The following is a 19,117-nucleotide window of genomic DNA, read 5'->3' as shown; positions in this document are numbered from 1 at the left end:
TCCAAGTCATCTTTTGGCATGCCAGAAGATGACGAGTATGTCACTTGTCGAAACGTCGCAGTTTGAAGACACCGCCACCCGGCTGGAAGCCCGAGAACTCTTCGCCAGATGTATACGCCGAGAAAGCATACATTCACATTTACTTCCAAGTTAATTAGCATTTAAGTTAACCAATCAGGCTGTTGAGCATGCAAATTCAAGTGGCTTGCCAGATATTGTCACTGTCAGTTGTTGTCATAGCGTAGATGGTAGCACACAAGACTGCTCAGCCTTTGGTTTGGGTTGAGTCCTTGCTATTGTCCGATATCCAATTTTTGGATCAGTCTCTTGTTTGCTTTTAGGGCAAACAATTATTTCTCAGCACACGGCTGTCTATGATCAAATATATCAACACAGCATTTGGTGGCTCCATGATGCTTTTTTAAAAAAAAACACCATGCCTATCCCAAAACACCGACACCATGATTCTGTGCTGGGACAGGTGAGTGTGTGTGTCTCCATTCCATGCTCTGTTGCTTCTATTTGGGTGTGATATGCGATATGTTTCGTCTCCAGTTATAATCTGACTCAGGAAGCCATCACCTTCTTCGTGATAACGAGTCAAGAACTTCATCGCACACTCAAATCTTTGGTTTTTGTGGTCCTCTGTAAGGAGTTTCGGGACCCAACAGGAGCACAGTTTCCTAAACTTTAGGTGTTCAGAAACAATGTTGTAAAGCACTGACCTCGACACATCAGGAAATTTGTTTGAGAGACCTGTTATTGTGAAGTACTTGTTCTCACGAATCCTCACTTCAGCTGAAGCCACCAAATCGTCTGTAATCAAAGAAGGGTGACCGGAGCGGTCCTCATCATGGACATTTTCACGGCCATCTTTGAATTCTCCTACCCACTTACGCACTTTGCTTTCACTCATAACGGTATCACCATACACTTCTCACATCTGTTGATGAATTTCTGCAGCAGACAGGTTCATTGCTGACAAAAACTATATCACTGAGCAAACCTCACACGCGGCGTGCGAGTTGATAGTCTTAAACATTTTGAAAGCACAAAACAGAACTGTACAGGTTAGCTACAGAGCTGAAACTGAGCACAGTTGTTCATGAGGCATGCCAGTACACGATGCACATGCTTGTTGCGGTATGCACGCGAACTACTAGTGTCTACAACAAAACGGACCTTACTTAAAAAACACGCCTTGTACATTGCTACTCTGTTGAGCCCACAACTAGGTCGATGTGCGCATCAAATTAAGAACACAGCATATTTCTTACACTGATTCGAGGGACTGCATTTGAAAGAGTGATATTTTAGTAAGTTTTTATGTGATCTCTCTCTTCAATCTCATTCCTCTGACTGATTTGTTACGGTTAATTGAGATAAGGCTGGTGTTGAATTAAGTAAGTAACCTTTTTTTAAATATGTTATATTGACTTCCACTTTCTTTTCATTCAATACCAGCTCTATGAAAATGTAGATGGATTTGTGATGGGAGCCCTTTGCCAACATATATTGCCAATCTGTTCATGGAAGATTGCAAGGAATATGCTCTGGAGTCACTGCATTGAAACCTGTATGCTTTTTCAGATATGTAGGTGATAGATTTGTTGTTTGACATCATGGAATTAAGAATCTAAACAGTTTTTTAGTCTTACTTCAGTCTATGCAAATATTCATGTCACAGTGAAGATGAAAAGGAATGGCTGTCTCCCGTTCCTTGACATGTTGGTCAGAAAGGAGGTTGATGGTATATTGGGACACGCTTTTTATAGGAAGGCAACTTACACTTGTTTATATCTTCAGGATGATAGTTGTCACCATCCATCTCATCAGGAAGGGATACTTTTTTTATCTTGGTTCATGAGACCCACATAATCTCACATCCTGAAAGCTTTTTAGCTAAGTTAGCCACTATTGACCAACTACGAATTGGGTGAGTGATGGAAATCATGAAATGTCACTAAGTCTTCATTCTTATTGCCTTGCGCAGGTGGTACTTTCAGCAGGATTGGTAATATTATGCAGAAACATTGTGTGAAGTATGTTTTTCAATCACCACCTAATATCAAGGCCGTTTTAGAGCCTATAAAGAATGGTCATGGTTTGCTTAAAGTGGGTGTCTGCAATGTCTCTTGCAGTTGTGGCATGTCATACACGAGTCGGACCCTGAGACCCATGTATTGAGTATGAGCGTCATACATACATACATACATACATACAACAGCTCAGCAAATCTGCAATTACAGAACATTGTGTTGGTACCAGTCATCCCATGGAATACAACACAGAGATCCTGGCATGTACTCCAGTTATCAAAGTAGTGTTATTAAGGAAGAAGTTGAGATTAAATAAGCAAATGAACTTATAAATAGAGTCAAAGGGTTTTGCTTAAATTCTGCTTGTAATCCTGCTCTCTCCCTGATTAAGCACCTGTGGAACAGAGTTAATACTTCTTGAGCACCCACTGGTAATAAATATTCACCATCAATAACTTCTGGCATTGGTCATCCTTGGCTCTGTGTGTGTGTGTGTGTGTGTGTGTGTGTGTGTGTGTGTGTGTGTGTGTGTGTGTGTTTTTGTTGGTGTAGCCCTGGCATACTGAAGTGTTAAATTTTCTTCCACACCGCTATCTCTTTGCATTTTTTCCTTGAAAATGATGGGGGTGTGCACAGTCAAAATAGCTTCTGTTGCCAGAGAAGTCACCCAGGTACAGTCCTGCAATTTGTTTAAAGATTTTAGTCTTATTTCCAATGCTGTTGCTCATTTATATACACTACCTAGTCACATTAATGTGACTGTCTATCAAAAACCCGAATAAGAACCTTTAGTAGCACAGACCATGTAAAAACATGCAAGAAGTGTGTCATTGAGATCTGGAAGGCACTGATGGGAATTGGAGCTGTGCCAACTCCAGTGCTGTGGCCAGCTGTACTAGGTTTCTCGGTTGAGTATCCATGGCATGAACAGTCCAATCGAGTTGGTCCCACAGATTCTTGATAGCGTTTAAATCCAGGGAGTTTGGTGGCCAAGGGAGTATGGTAAACTCATACTTATACTATTCAAACCATGCACGCACATTGCGAGTTGTGTGACACATTGCATTGTCCTGCTGGTAGATGCCAATGTGCCTTAAATCCAGGGAGTTTGGTGGCCAAGGGATTATGGTAAACTCATACTTATACTATTCAAACCATGCACGCACATTGCGAGTTGTGTGACACATTGCATTGTCCTGCTGGTAGATGCCAATGTGCCAAGGAAAAACAAACTCCATGTAGTGCTGGACGTGGTCCCCAAAGATAGATGTGTACTTGTATTGATCCATTGTGCCTTTCAGATTGACAAAATCACCTAGGGAATGCCACGAAAACATTTGGCAGACCAGAACACTTCCTCCTTAGGCCTGGACCCAGCCAACCATTAATGCAGGGTGCTTGCTTTAAGATGTTTCATGCAGATGGTGCATAAAACGTGACTCATCTGAAAAGGGCATATATCACCAGTTGGTGGACATGAAGTTCTGCAATTGGCATTCGAATTCCAGCCTTTGTTGGTAATGAACAGCAGTCAGCATGGGTGTGTGAACCAGGTGCCTGCTACAGAGACCGTTAAGGAGCAACATTTGCTGAACAGTAGTTGAAGAGAGACTGTTGGTAGCCCCTTAGTTCATCCGAATGGTCAGATGCTCAACAGTTACATGTCTAATTGCTCGTCCACATCTCTGCAAGCCATAATTCACTCTGTCAAATACGGCCTATGGTGCATCACAGTTGCCTCAGCACCAGTTTTGGATAGTGCCAGTTTGTCATGCACAATATACTTTAACCATGGTGGCTTGTGAACAGTTTACAGGTTTAGCCGTTTCATAAATTTTTGCACTTCTGGCCTAAAAGCCAATGACCTTGCCATTTTGGACGAGATAAAATTTCTCTGTTTCTGCTTTTTGACTACAACTGCACTGTTTCTCGCATCTCCACCGACACGATATATCTACCCTCCATTGCTAATGCTGCCACTTGCCATCTGTGAGTGGTTACTGTATGTTAATATAGAACATAGGTGATGGTCACATTAATGTCACTGGGTCATGTATGAAACATGCATATCATTAAATATGTTTATAATTAATAATAATAATAATAATAATAATAATAATAATAATAATAAAAGTAGAAAATTAATTTTTCTGCCTATAATTAATCACTGATCTACAGAAATGCACACTCACTGCATGAGTAATTCTTTGAAACTGTCTGTTTCAACCATGAGTAACAGTTAAGGTGTATTACACTGACAAGCTGTATGCAGATGGCCATTAAAATTGCAACACCATGCAAATGGCATGCAGCAAACACCAAATTGGGTGAACAGCATTTCAGTGCAGCTGCACAAAGTGGGCAGCAGGAAGACCATGTGCATTCTGAATACAAGAGCTAGTCATTAAATATTATTTTCACCCAAAAAGTTACGTAACTAGTTTTCAGTTTGTTTGTTAGTACATGTCTCCAGTACTGGTACATATTGTAATCCCTGTGCCTTCTCACACTGCTAAAGGAGCCAAAACAAAATTGTGCAGCTCATTGATAAAGTGTAGTATTGCGCGATAATTCATGTTCTGCATTTGAGGGGAAACACTGCTGCAATAATCCATACTAAGTTGGAGAAAGTGTGCTGAAACAATGCACTATTTTATGATACTCATGCTCAAAGATGAGTGTATCACATTCGAGGTGATTGTGAGAATCGTGAAAATCAGTTATGGGTCAGTTTTCAATATTGTGCATGACAGTTTGAACATGACAGATGGTGCCTCCTATTGTGTTCTGTAAATGCTCACACCCATTCAAAAAGCCCATTGAAGTGAAGCAGCAGTGGAAAAATTGCAGCTGTGTCAGGCCAAACCAGATGACTTGTTCACTCACCTAAATGCAATGGACGAATGTTGATTTTATCAGTATATCCCAAGGTAAAGACAAGGCAATATTGAAAACATATGGGTACACCTCCATCAAAAAGATAAAGATCCGACCATCATCAGGCAAGACGATGTTGTTCATTATGGCCGTCACAGTGGTGGTAACAGATTATACTCATAAGGAGCAACAGTTACAGGGGTATACCACCAAAGCACTGTGATGAAGGTATGGGAGACTGTTAAGATGAAGCATTGCAGCAATCTGTCCAAGGGAAAATTTTTGCTCCATCACAACTGCCCAGCTTATTTTACAAAGGACACAGTCACACATGCTGCTGGTTTGTGCAGTCAAATTTTGGTTTACCCTGTATCCCCCTGACATGGCAGTTACAAAGAACCCCTCGAGAGTGCAGTCGCAAAAGGTGAATGATGTTTACAGCATTTGATGCCCCACATATTGTCTCCCCATGCAACCGCTATACTGGCGGCTAATGGCACCAGGAGGCAGGGCTGGAGGTATCAAATGGTGAGCACAGCATGAGGCTATGGAGCATAGTTGAACTGCTTAGTCAACAAATAACTCACAACAGTGCTACAATGCAAGTGATGTTGATACAAAGCAAATCAATGGCAATGATAAAACAAAGCAAATATAGCGTTATGCCTACTTCCGTTATATCTACAACAGTTGCCAAAGTTGACATTTCATCAGAAAGGAAACCAAGAAGTTTTGCAAAGTGAGATAGAAGTGGCAGATGAAATATTAGCGTTTCTGCAAGATGAGTAAGTGGAATGTGTGGTGTCGTATACACACAACCATCTGGAAATGTACATGAAGAGTGCCATTGTGATGATACATGCGGAACAAGTGAAAGTGATATTGAAATAGGTGTCGTGCCATGTAGTTCATCATGCTTGTCAGACTGGGAGTGACAAAACCCATCTTCAATAAAATGTAGCAAAGGAAAATCGTTGTCCAACGAGCTGGTACTAAAAATAATTGTGATTGTGTACGTGGAAGATCATTTGCTGCATAGTAAAAAAACAATTATGAACAGATTTTGAATAAGTCTGCAACAATATGACTATGTAGTGCATAAGGAGAACTAGAGATATTGAAGGGAGGGCCAGGTGCACTTCTTACAAAAACTGGTGTTTGCGCATTTCAAAAATGCTTGATGTAATTTACAGGATGTGCATGATAGTGATCTACTGTGTTATGCGCATCAGATTGCACACGACATAGATTACAGTGATTTCAAGAAAAGCCATGAATGGTTGCATAACTCCAAACAGTGCTACAGAATTGGAAGACATAAGATAAAGAAATTTCTAACAAAGTGTCAACTTTACAATCACAGCCAACTGTGGAATCAGCCTGAAAATTTGTCGCTGAGATAAACAAACTTACCCCACCATTTGTTAAGTGATGTGTATTCAACTGTGACCAGCTTGAATTTGAAGAGGAAATTAATATCAAAGGAACCGGAAATTAGAGGTACCGAGAGAGTTTATCATGATCAACTAACATGCATTCGTATAAAATAAAGCCAACTGTTGATCTGGATGATAAATTGGGTGGAGAGTTATTTATTATGTTGTGAGAAGATGGAAGTGCTCTGCCCTACATGCGTTATCTTGCACGGGCAGTAGAAAATATTTATGTCACAGCAAGCAAGAGTGACAAAATGGGTGTAAGACAACTACAACTATGATATGAGCACTGCTTTTGACCAAACAGCTGGTCAAAATAACTTGCTTTTGCTTGATTCCTGGTCTGCATATAAAAATCATACACTCTTAGAGCAAACTATCCTTTCTGATAGTGTGTGACATTGCAATTCATACCACCTGGAACCACTGGACAAATTCAGCCCAAGATTTTTCTTTCCATGTGTATAAAACATATTATTGCACTGTTTGCAGCTACAGCTTAAAGGATAGCCAGTTTCATGATAAGCTCCATGACAGACTGTTTCACATTCAGTTGCATGCCATCATATTCCATCAGTTCTCATCACTCTGTTACAGCAATATGATTCTATATGTATTCCTGAAGAGTGGATACCCAGTTGAACATCCTCCACAGTTTGTAACTCCCAAGGAATTCAACTTCGATCTTGATGGTATGGTTGTGATCACTGTGGTGTTCCAGTTTTCATTCAGTGTTCATGGTGCATGTTAATGGTTTGCTCTGAACATTTATAGAATATCAACATTGTCCGTTTTATGGAGTGTAATACTTACTTCTCATAGAAGGTCGATCTCTGTACCTCCTACACACTCATTTTCTGTCACCCTCCTAGTGCACCGGTAAGTCATTAGCAGCTAATATTTTTTTGTCATTATTGTTGACACTTTCAGATAAGCCTTACTAAAGACTGAACTTGTGATCTCGCACTCCAGGGCTTTTTCGTTCAATGGTTGAAGAAACCATTGTTTGTCAGGCATTACCAGTATGACTATAAGTTGATTTTCAAGGTGGAGTGTTTCCTGAACAGCCAAAATGCAGACGTGTCAACCAAGTCCTTCACAAAGTCATCCGTTATTGGGGAAAATGTGTTGCATTGATAGGGAAATATACACTAACACTATCAGCATGTTTCATGGTCACACATTGATTTTTTCTGGGTGATAATAAAAATTTATTAGTACCCCTCTTAAGGAAAGCCTATGCAAGTATTTCTCATTCAGAAATCACATCTGAATGTTAACTATTTGTGAGAAGATTGTGTTTGGCTTCATGTAGGAATTGTATCAAGTTCCTGGAAAAACATTGCAGTTGAATCTAGATTTATGTGGTCTGGAATTTGAAACCCACAAAAGCACCTAAATTGAGAATGTAAATTGTCATCAAAGAATTTACCAATTGTATAGCCAAATTTTTGCATTTGGCTTCGACTGCAGTGTGAGCCCCCACAGGATTTACTGCCCGGTGCTTGTCACCACTCTTAGCTGAGCTTTCTACAGCAGTGGTTGACTAATATACCAATACTTATCCAGTGTAATCAAACACGCAGCAGTGCCTGTGTCCAGCTGAAAGTCTGCTGCAGCATCACTGACTTCCAGTTACAATGTGAGCTTCTGTTGCTTTTAGTCAGCTGCTGAAAGCACTGGTTGGATAGCATGTAGCATGCTGGCAGCTGTTATTGATTGTTAGCCACAGATAACTAGCTGTTCTGGAGCTTTTTTTTTTTTTTTAGTTTCTGCCCATTTTGTAGGATGATGGCAAACTAAGAGTGCGCATCTACCAATAATGAAGATGATGACTGATCTAACTCTTGTCGCCCACATCACCAGGCTATTGGGCAACCAAGTGCTTGGTAATTCAGATGAAGATGTTGGCTGACTGTCATTAGTTCATTGATGAACACTACATCAGTTGCTACTAACAAATAAACACTATTATCATTAATCATTGCTTGCAGTGAAGCTGTTATTTTGTGAACGTTGGTAATTTTTTAAATTTTATTCAACATTTGATTGATGCTTTAGCACTGAACTTCCCCACTGCTCATTGCTTACATGAAAAATAAAACTTACTTGCTAAGTCTTGTAAATCTGCAATCCATGTTATACATGTTTGCTTATGTTTGTTAACTCACTGTTGAAACTTGGCAACCATAGTTGTCAGCCAGCAGACCATAAAAATCAGGAAAAAAACCAATAGGATCTGAGAGTGGTCACAATTTTGCCTTCTCCATAGTGTTTTCCAGTATTTTATAGACTTAGTGACAATCATTGTACCTTTGAAGTGACCAGCATCATTTATCTGTCCAGTGACACCACAGTGGTGTCATGCGCAAAATAGCGGTCAATGGCAGGCGACACCACAGTGGTGTCATGCATAGAATTGCTCAGTGGCCAGCGACACCACAGTGGTGTCATGAGCATAGTATCGCGCAGTGGCTGGCAACAGCACTTTACTATCTTTTGCATTCTGTTGGTGTTTTATTCAGGTAACAATAAGTTACACACGTCAACAAGTTTTTCGTTTTTATAATTACTTGTGCTCTTGCATCATAGCAGACGAAAGAGACGATACGATTATTTACAATGAATACGCAGAGCAAAATTTGGAGGTTGTCAGGCACATCTCATCATGATCCAGTTGACAGAATTTCTGGTCACATTAAACAACACCAACTAATAGGCCTATATATTTCCGAAACGAATACAAAGAAACTGCCATGTGTGTTCCAAAAACAAAACAATAAAAAAAACAACAACTTAATGTGCAAGTCTTGTGGAGTTGCGTTACATCTTGGAGACTGCTTTGCTGGATATCATATGAAAGAGAAATACTAAGTACCAGAGACAATGCAAATAAACAAATATATGAAACAAATAAATTTTGTATTTTTTTTTTTTACATGTGTACATCTTCTAAATTTCATGAAAGTAGGGGGACAGGGTTGAGAACTTATGAGAACTAAAGATGAGATTAGTAAAACATAACAATTTATAATCTCCCGATAATGTCAAGTAATCTGAATTACCATTGCCGGCGCCAAGCAAATAGATTTGTACAAGATGTGTGGACGGCAAAGTCTTAATATTGCACCCCACATGAACACAATGCTGACAACCCTTACACTGATTTCCATTCCAGACAATTCTGTTGCAGTATGCACCCTTATTTGTATTTCGCTTAAGGTGTTTAATTAAAGACCTTTGTTTAAGGAAAAATGACAACTAACTGATTTTTAAATCTGAATTGTTGATAAAATAGTTTATGAATGAGAAATATTTTGCAACAATTGTGATATGCTATTTGAATGCAAATTTTTACCTGAAATACTTCGCATAATTAAATTTACTTATAAGAGAAAATGGAAATTTTTACGAAGGATAACATTCACAAAATTTATAACTGTTGTGACTCGCCGATCATTCAAAGTGCCGCCGCGCAATTACGCACGTCCTCTACGTGCGGCGCTGTCTGCCAGCCATGCAGCAGCTGCGCCACCTAAGCTGCCAGCCGAGCAGCGGCCGCTAGACTGGGACTCACTGTTCATTCGAATGCTCAAGTGTACACATGTCTTGCTTGTCAACTTACTCTGTGACTTATATGTGTTGTGTCGTTCTGAAATATGTGTTAAACTTGACGTTATAACAATTGGCGACGAGGTAGTGGATTTTTCCTTTTCACCTTGACCCACAGGGTTCCATGGCTACTGTCGTGCAACTATTGCAAAATCTCCTTGAACAGCAAATGCTTCTGACAGCGGCGATTCGCGATATCGTCTCGGCGTCAAATGCGGGGCGTTTCTCATCGTTGGCTATATCTCCTTTTCCTGCTTACGACGAGACGGCGGAAGACTGGTCTGATTATGAAAAACGTCTTCGACAGCACTTCTTGGCATTTCATGTCACAGACGAACAACCATGTAAGTCTCTGTTCCTTTCCTGGATTGCACCTCAAATGTATCGGTTGTTGTCGCAGTTGGCTCCTTTGAAGGATCCTGCGTCTTTGTCCTTTGCTGAAATGTGCTCACTTCTGTCTGTCTATTTTCAAAAGCAAACGCATGTGGTAGCCTCTCGTGTTGCCTTTTATCGTTGTCAAAAACAGCCACATCAATTCTATCGTGCTTGGGCTGCTGAACTTCAAGGCCTCAGTCGAAAGTGTCAATTTGTTACTGACGTTCACAAAGAATCCTTTGCCGATTCCGGTCGGCGCCCGACAAAGAAGTTCGGCAACATGCCCTTCAGTTGGCGAATCCGACTCTAGATGAAGTTCTCTCCGCAGTCTTTTGAAATTTCTCGCGTCGCTGGGGCGCAAATAGAGGCGTGGGGTGATGTCGGGGAAATACCTCTGTGCGCTGTTGACGACACGTGCGGTGCGTCCCCGCCGGCCGACGTGGCCACAGTGTGCTCCCACGCGCAACCTCGGCCTAGCCGTAAACAACCCGCTAAGAAACTGCAGCAAAACCCCCGGCAACTTCCTTCATGTCCGCGGTGTTTTACGAATCATTCACGCGAGGATTGCTCCCAACGTTGGGCTGTGTGTCACAATTGCAAAAAGAAAGGTCATGTGTCTTCCGTTTGCAAATCCGACCGCATACATGATGTTCATGACCATGACACTGATTCAGATTCTGTGTTGTCTGTCAATTGCTCTTCTTCCCCTTCAGGGAATTTATTCCTCACTGTCCAAATCCTTGATCGAGACGTTCGCATGCAAGTGGATACCGGTTCTGCTGCCACTATAATTAATTCTCAGACATATCTTCAGTTGGGTTCTCCACTCCTGTCACCTGTCACTCGGCAATTACGGACGTACAATAAACAGAAGATTTCTCTCTTGGGACAGTTTAATGCTGAGGTATCTTACAAATTCGTCGTTCGCACCTGTTCCCATATTTGTGGTCGACCAGAGCAACGCAGAAAATCTTTTTGGTTTCGATGCCTTTCGCGTTTTTGGGTTCTCCATAGATGACTGTCAATTTTGTCTCTGATGCTATTCCTTATGCTCAACTGGATTTCTTGTCGACGACATTTTCGTCCCTTTTTTCTCCTGGGTTAGGCCGTTGTGATATTATTGGATTTCAGACATTTTGCATATGAGGAAAGGACAGCCATCGAGCTGTAGTTTGTAATGATACTACGCATGACAACGCGAGAGTAAAGAAACGAAATCTGTTTATAACGTGCGCCTATACCAAGGTACTTTCAAACACTATGACTCGCTGGGCGTAGATATTTAAAATCATTGCCGCAGCGCTTGATAGCAAGAAGCTGCGAAACAGAAAAAAGAACAATTTATCTTTTGTTAGGAAAATTCTAGAGTCTATATAGTTGTTGTACTTCTGGTCGCCGATATGTTAACATGTACTTCATTACCTTTGATGTTTGGTCGCCGACTTGTTAAGACGTGTTGTGCAGCACCGCTACAAGTTATATTTCATTTAGTGTGAAAAACCACGTTATCATCAAGAAAACAAAAACGCTTTTGTAAACCTTGTGACGATAAAAATACTTACGCGCACGCCAGGACATTTAATTTTTACAAAATATCACACATACAAAAGCAGGGACTGTTGGACTGTTCCATGTATGAGAAAAACATAAAAAAGTAAGTTATGTATTCATTGTAAATTTGTTAATGTTTATACTTTAATGCCTTTGTTCTTTGAGAATATATTGATGCTTCACTGTACAGAAAATCTATGCTTATTCTTTTCTTTAAATTAACCACAAATAATGTTTATGTTTAAATGAACTTTGTTACAGGTTCGCTCTTTATCGCCGTGTCTCGATTGTATTTGGGAGACCATTAATGTGTTCAGTTTCCGATCTAACAACTTTTTTACAAAATTTCACTGTTTTGCATTTTTTTATTATTCAAATAGGTCCCTTAGGTAATTTCATTGAAGAGTCTGATTGCGTGAAAGCAATCCGGGTTAAGAGGTCATTTGAGAAACTATTTTCACGCAATCAATCTGTACGTCTCCTGAACACAATCGAGAACCGACGCATCGTCGATCATTCATTAATTTTTCTTTCCAAGTCGTACAAAAAAAAAAAAAAAAAAAAAAAAAAAGGCCAAGGAGAACTGCCGTGAGTACGCAATCTAGTGTTAAAAGGTTGCATTCTTTATCTTGTCGGCAAACATTGCCATAAATTATCATCATCAATGTTATATTTGGTTAAATACGAAAAGCCAAAAAAAAACCTTTTAACGCTAGATGTGGCGCCCGAACAGGGACTTGACTAAAAAACTAATTTGTTCCTTTTATTTTCATGCTACCGTCTGGAGAAAATTGGAAGCCAAAACCAGTGATTAAAAAAAAAGACGAATATGCAGAAAATCGCAGTAAGAATCCACAACAGCAATAAATAGCAGCGCGGAAGACAACTAATGTGAGTACGATTTTTCATTGCGTTTGAAGCTTTGCGTACCGAGCATTCAGTCGGCTCGTGACATTCACTCTCTACACTTTTTTTTTCCTTTTCCTCAAGCAATTTAATTTCCAAATTTCTGTTTCCTTTTGCTATTAGATCCGCCTCTATCTCATCATTTCGCTTACAATAGTTAGAAATAGTTAGCAATAAATTCCATTGTTGTGCATTTTAGTAAATCACAATGGCCGCTATCTGTGCCAGTTTGTGCTCTATAAGTGTTTTTCATTTATTTTATCACTCCCGTTGCCATATTGGCATTTTCGTGTGTCAGTTTCAATTGTTTATAACGCGCAAGCAATATCTGTGAAATTAGGACGTGAAATCCTTGGCGCACCTGACAAGTGAAAATCATAATTTTAAAAAAAAATTATCTTTCCTAGCTCGTGCAGTGTAACTACTTTAAATTTACGATGGCTGATGAGCAACCAAGGCAACTTAGACCGCGCGCGGGTGTAAACAAACCTGAATCTCGTAGTGAGGGAACAACTGACGACGAAGCGACAAGTGAGCTGTCGGCGCCACAGACCGCGTCGCAGTCACGTGAATGCTCGCTGTCAGATATACTAAAATTGTTTGCTGATATGAAAACCAGTTTTGAAGCAAACATGGGTAATCTTGGAACGCAAATCAGTCAGTTAACAAACCAAAGTGACAATATTGAAACGCAAATCAGTCAGTTAGCAAACCAAAGTGACAGCAGGTTCAACAGTTTAGAATCAAGGATAGAAGACACTCAGGTGCGAATGAACAATATAAATTCTGTTATTACCGACATCCAAGCACAAATCAAAAATTCGAATGACACCATGGAGGAAAAAATTAAAGCCATTACCACTGCTTACGCAAGCGAGCTAAACCCAAGCGTACACGCAAAAATTGATAGTGTTCTTTCGATGGTGGAATCCGCCGAGACCAATATTGGTAGCAAGTTCATAGATATGCAGGCCCAAATAGATGTGTGTAAATCAACTGCGAGTGACTCTTTGAAACATTACAGTGATGTTTCAAAGAGAGTGAGCCAATTGACAGAAGGTGTCAACCACGTTGGCGAGCGAGTTGAAGACCTTGCTCAGCAAATATCCGATGTCAATATTGACAAAAAGATCGCAGATGTCAACACCGGTATAAGCAATATACTTAATAGGGAATTTGAAGAGTGGATGCAATCCAAAGAACAGTACATTGTCAGCAAGGTACACGCTGAACTAAAGGGTACGGTTAAATCTGCTACAGCAGAAACCTTAACCGCTCCCGGTACTTCTGGTGACACTTTAACCAGTGAATTAGGTGAAATCAGACGAGCATTTAGCCACGATCTTACGGAATGGAAACGTCAGCTAAGCTATGATATAGATCAACTGAAACGACAATTTACGGAATTGCAAGGTGACAATCAAAGTGAGTATACGCTACCGCCAGATTATGATAATCGTCAATATCCCGAGTGTCAGGTCCAATTCTCACCAGCAGTAAATAATATGTGTGACGAAACTTCTACGTCACGTAGTCATGCCGGTCAACTAACACTCGTTGAACTAATGCGAGACGAGAGTGTGCTAAAACAGAGTTTTTCAGCCTTTTATACCTGAAAAACGAGATATACATCCCATGGTATTTCTAAAATCATTCACAGGTGCTTTTCCGGAATCATGGAACGACAGGCAGCGGATACAGTTCATCTTAGGCTATGTACACGGTGAAGGATCAATTTGGGGTACAGAAATTATAGACAAATGTCACACCTATGCAGATTTTGAAAAGCATTTTTTGAATAAATTCTGGAGGTCAGGTATACAACAAAGACTCCGAAAGGAGGTTTACAACGCCGAACCTTTCAACACCAAAGGAGGAGGTTTCAGACGATATTTTGAAAAATATCTACGTAAAATTCAGTATTGGGACACGCCCATTTCAACCAAAGATGTAATCATGATCTTAGTCAAAACTTCCTGTGTCAATAAGAGAAAAACTAGTTAATGTGAGTGAAGAAGACCTAGAAGCCTTTCTTTCTGTTCTTGACAATTTGGATATGATCTATGAGGATGTGCGTGCGAGCGCGCGGAATAATTATAATAATGGAACGCCCGCTCCGCAGCAGCACATAACAAACACGGGACAGCCAAACGCTCAGCCTTACGCTAATCATAACAGTTTCAACGGCCGTAATGGAAAACAATATAACAAATATCCACACCAGAATAGATACAATCCGATTTGTCAAAACACACAGCAACAATACGGTAATTCACCGATAAATCACAACGGTAATTACCAGTACCAGAACAACAAGACGAATAATGGAAATCGTCACAAGGGAAAGAAATGGAACAATTATAACAGACCACAACAGTACAGTCAGCCGAGTCACTTCACTCCCTCTCAGCAAATAAATTTTTCACAGCCGAAAAATGCGACATTTTCTCACCAACCCAACCAACAAACAGTTCAGGAACAATAGTCAGGAAAATTCGTCGCATGCTTTTCCTGACACCGCCGGTCATAATAACCAAGGGAATCCGACCATTTTCTACACACAGGCGAACCAAGCACCAAACGCGTTGTCAAATAACACGCAATCAAGAGGTGCACAAGTCGTATGGGATACGAACGCAAATTTTCGACCTGGTAGGTCGCAAAATACTAGTCAAGTAAAAATAACTGACATTTCAGCTCCATCCCAGTCGGAAAACCACTAGTAGCTTCTTTATGCCTCCACGGGGAAGCTGCGGACCGAAATTACAACACCCTGAAGTAACATTAGACGACAAGTTAAGACAAGCTCTCATATCTTTAACCACTCATGCCAACCTTAGAAAAAAAGGCGCATGACAACACATTAGCAAAGTCTTATCGTATCGTGTAAATGAACGAGTGCTATTAAAGACCCATTTCAAACCATCTTCGATTCATCATAAGGTTGGTTGGTTGGTTTGGGGAAGGAGACCAGACAGCGTGGTCATCGGTCTCATCGGATTAGGGAAGGATTGGGAAGGAAGTCGGCCGTGCCCTTTCAGAGGAACCATCCCGGCATTTGCCTGGAGTGATTTAGGGAAATAACGGAAAACCTAAATCAGGATGGCCGGACGCGGGATTGAACCGTCGTCCTCCCGAATGTGAGTCCAGTGTCTAACCACTGCGCCACCCCGCTCGGTCATCATAAGAATCGCAAGTGACAGCACTTGTATGAAGGACCATATATTATCTTAAGAAAGCCGCACATTGGTTGCTATCTATTAGCTGACCCTGTATCTGGACGAATAAAAGGATTGTTTCATCACACAGTCTGGAAGAAATACAGAGTCAACCATTGAAAATATCTGTTAAGTTAAGCTGCTAAAATAAAATATGCACACACTAGAAGTTGTCATACTATGTGTGAAGTACCAACGTATGTAAGAGTAATGCACAGGACTAACACCCTGTTGACCTGCCACAGCAAGATAAGTAATTTATATGAGCACCTTAAGTAAAACACATTTATTGTAGGAGAGAAAGATTTGCCTTAGATGTAAGTTAGTTTTAAGTTAATTGAGCCATGAACGGCCACAGCCGAAAGAGCTGACAAATAAATATTATAGTAGGGACGTGCTAAGTGCCACCTGCTATAACTAGTTTTAAGTATAGCAAAGCTCTCTCCTCTTGAATGATATAAATTAAAATGATCATTCAGACCAGAATGATTGCTCGTAGGTAAAAAAAAAAAAAGATTAAGGTCGCTTACTCTAATGAGGTAAATGTTATGTTATGCATAAGGAGTGTGTGACAACAAATTTTATGAGACCACCTATGAAACGCAGCAGGCAAAAAGCAGCAGCTTAGCATATAAGAATCAAGTAAGTCAATAACGATCCAGGTAGCAGGAAAGAAGTGCGCAACTCAATTATTTTATTATAATACGGAGAAAACCGTATACGCACATAAGAATTTTACGGCACAGTGCAGCTGAAATACTTACAAAGATCATTTATAAATAAACTAATTTAGTACTAGAATTATCAATTTCAGGTCCTCGATGTTGGACAATTTTTTTTTGAGAAAACCAATTTTACGATACATGGAACAGAAGATAGTTAACAGACACAGTTCACTGCTAATGGATGGTTTAAGTAATTTTAGATATGTATAGAAAATTGTTTAGAGAGCTGGATCAGACGACACTGAAACTACTGTATGGATTTAATTATACTATTTGTCATGAAAAACTTAGGTGATAATAATTTATGTTAAGCTCATCATCTCATACGTCATTAACACTGTCTTCAAATCTCTTCACTCCATAAAAGTCTTTTGTGTTTTCCTCTAACCAGTACCCTTACCATCCTACCTTATCCAGTAGAGAAGTGAATTTTAAGAGCTGGTTGCATGATTGATACATACAGGCTATACGAATGGATAGTCGTGACACATTGGTTGTCGACGGGCTATGCTTATTCTCCGCAAATTGCGAGTTCAATTAAGATTTGTTATGTGCAACTGCACGACAGGGAACACCAAGCTTCCCAATTTCCCTAATGGTAGTTTGAACACGAACTGTTCATCACGTAAACGAAGCCACATTAACTATGTCTTCAAACTAACGACGTAATAGAGAGAAAATAAGAGCTGAACTTGAGAAAAGAGTAACTATTGTAAAAAGAAAAGAATAACAAGATTTCGAACAAAGTGTAAACCTAAAGTGCCTTGGAAGCACAAACTACGAACAAGAGACACGCTTTTCGTTAGGCCTTGTAGTCACAGAGACTAAATATTTCTTTGTAAATAACTGTACTTTGTAGTAATAATGCAATCAGTAATAAATGGACACGTATATGCTGCTGCGTGTGAACCGACTATAGACAAGTAATTAATGGACACGTATAAAAGTGGTGCGTGTGAACCTTAACATGACGACCAAATAAATGTGAACACGAATTAATAATAACGTGTTAACTGAAAAGGTGATAACTCCAAGGACACGTGTGAAATACCGCGTGTGAAGTAATGTTATAAGTACCTGTACCACGAAACCACGATGTAGAAAGCCGAAGAGTGAAAGTGAATAAGTGTTGTACCTACCACAAACGGTACTGTACGCCTTTCCACGGACACATTCTTCGAAACAGCTGCGGGAGTCGCCGCATCTGGCTACTTCCGTAATCCAGAGTCGATGAAAAACTGTGTAAAAACTAACACCACGGCTAGTAGACACCAAACGCTCTGCTTCTCGCAGAATACTGCTGCTAGCGTTGTGGAACTGTCAAGTTATTATCACGTGATTGTGACCAACGGACGTAACACTGTGTACGCTGAGCGCTCAACAATCAATTTTTCTTTGCACAACGAGCGCGGATGCCAAATGTGTTTGAAATGCATTCAAAATAAAATATGATAAAGCAATGAATTAAGCACTCATGTAGCTTGTGAAATTATAAAGACACTAATCTGAAGAGTCTTAAGCTCGATTTTGACAATTGCTATCGAATTTACTGATCAGGCCGAGTAATGACGAAAACGTGTCGAACCAAATAAAACCAGAAAAATATATAAATATGAGAACTGAGCATTCCTAAGAGAATGAGACCTTACGTACATAAACAATTGTTATCCTTACTTAATCCAATTATCTTTTAGACTAAGTTATTAGTAAGTAAGCACATTCTAATACAGATTTTTTTTCTGTATTTTTCATGTACGAAAACATAAATGGAAGCACGGACATATATCAAGTGAAATAGAGACCGCCACCATACGGCTCAACATGTTGCAGAACCAATCTTCCAGTTCCTGACGCACGACGTATTTCCAACGCAACGTCACACCCCGACAACTACTCCAACTTCCACAGTGAAAGTGATGCCCTACTTTTCCTCCACTGTGAAAGTGTAATCAATTTCCCCACTCAAGTTCAGTGCTATCATTTATACCCGAAGTTCTACCACTCCCAGTGCAACTCATACCTACCCAAGTGTAGTGAATTTCTTTTTTTTTTTTTTTTTTTTTTTAGCTCATGAAAGCCACAAATAAGTGCTACGTATTTACTGCAAGAAATATTCGACGAAACAACGACAAAAATATTCCTGTAATATGTCATTGTAAAACAAGAATGTCAATTTTTTGTAACATATTTTTTTCCACGAGTGCACACAGCACTCAGACTTCCTGTGAAGTCAAGTAATTTATCTCTTTGTCATTTTTTAATATTTATTGTGCCATGTATAATGTATCTATGTATGTGTATCTTTGTCTTAATTTCATTATCTTTTACCGAGAAATGAACACTTTTTATCCTTGTACAATACATTAGAAAGAGCACAG

This window comes from Schistocerca americana, chromosome 4, assembly GCF_021461395.2.
Source record: "Schistocerca americana isolate TAMUIC-IGC-003095 chromosome 4, iqSchAmer2.1, whole genome shotgun sequence".
NCBI classification, from domain to species: Eukaryota; Metazoa; Arthropoda; class Insecta; order Orthoptera; family Acrididae; genus Schistocerca; species Schistocerca americana.
Note: the sequence above shows the minus strand (reverse complement) of the source record.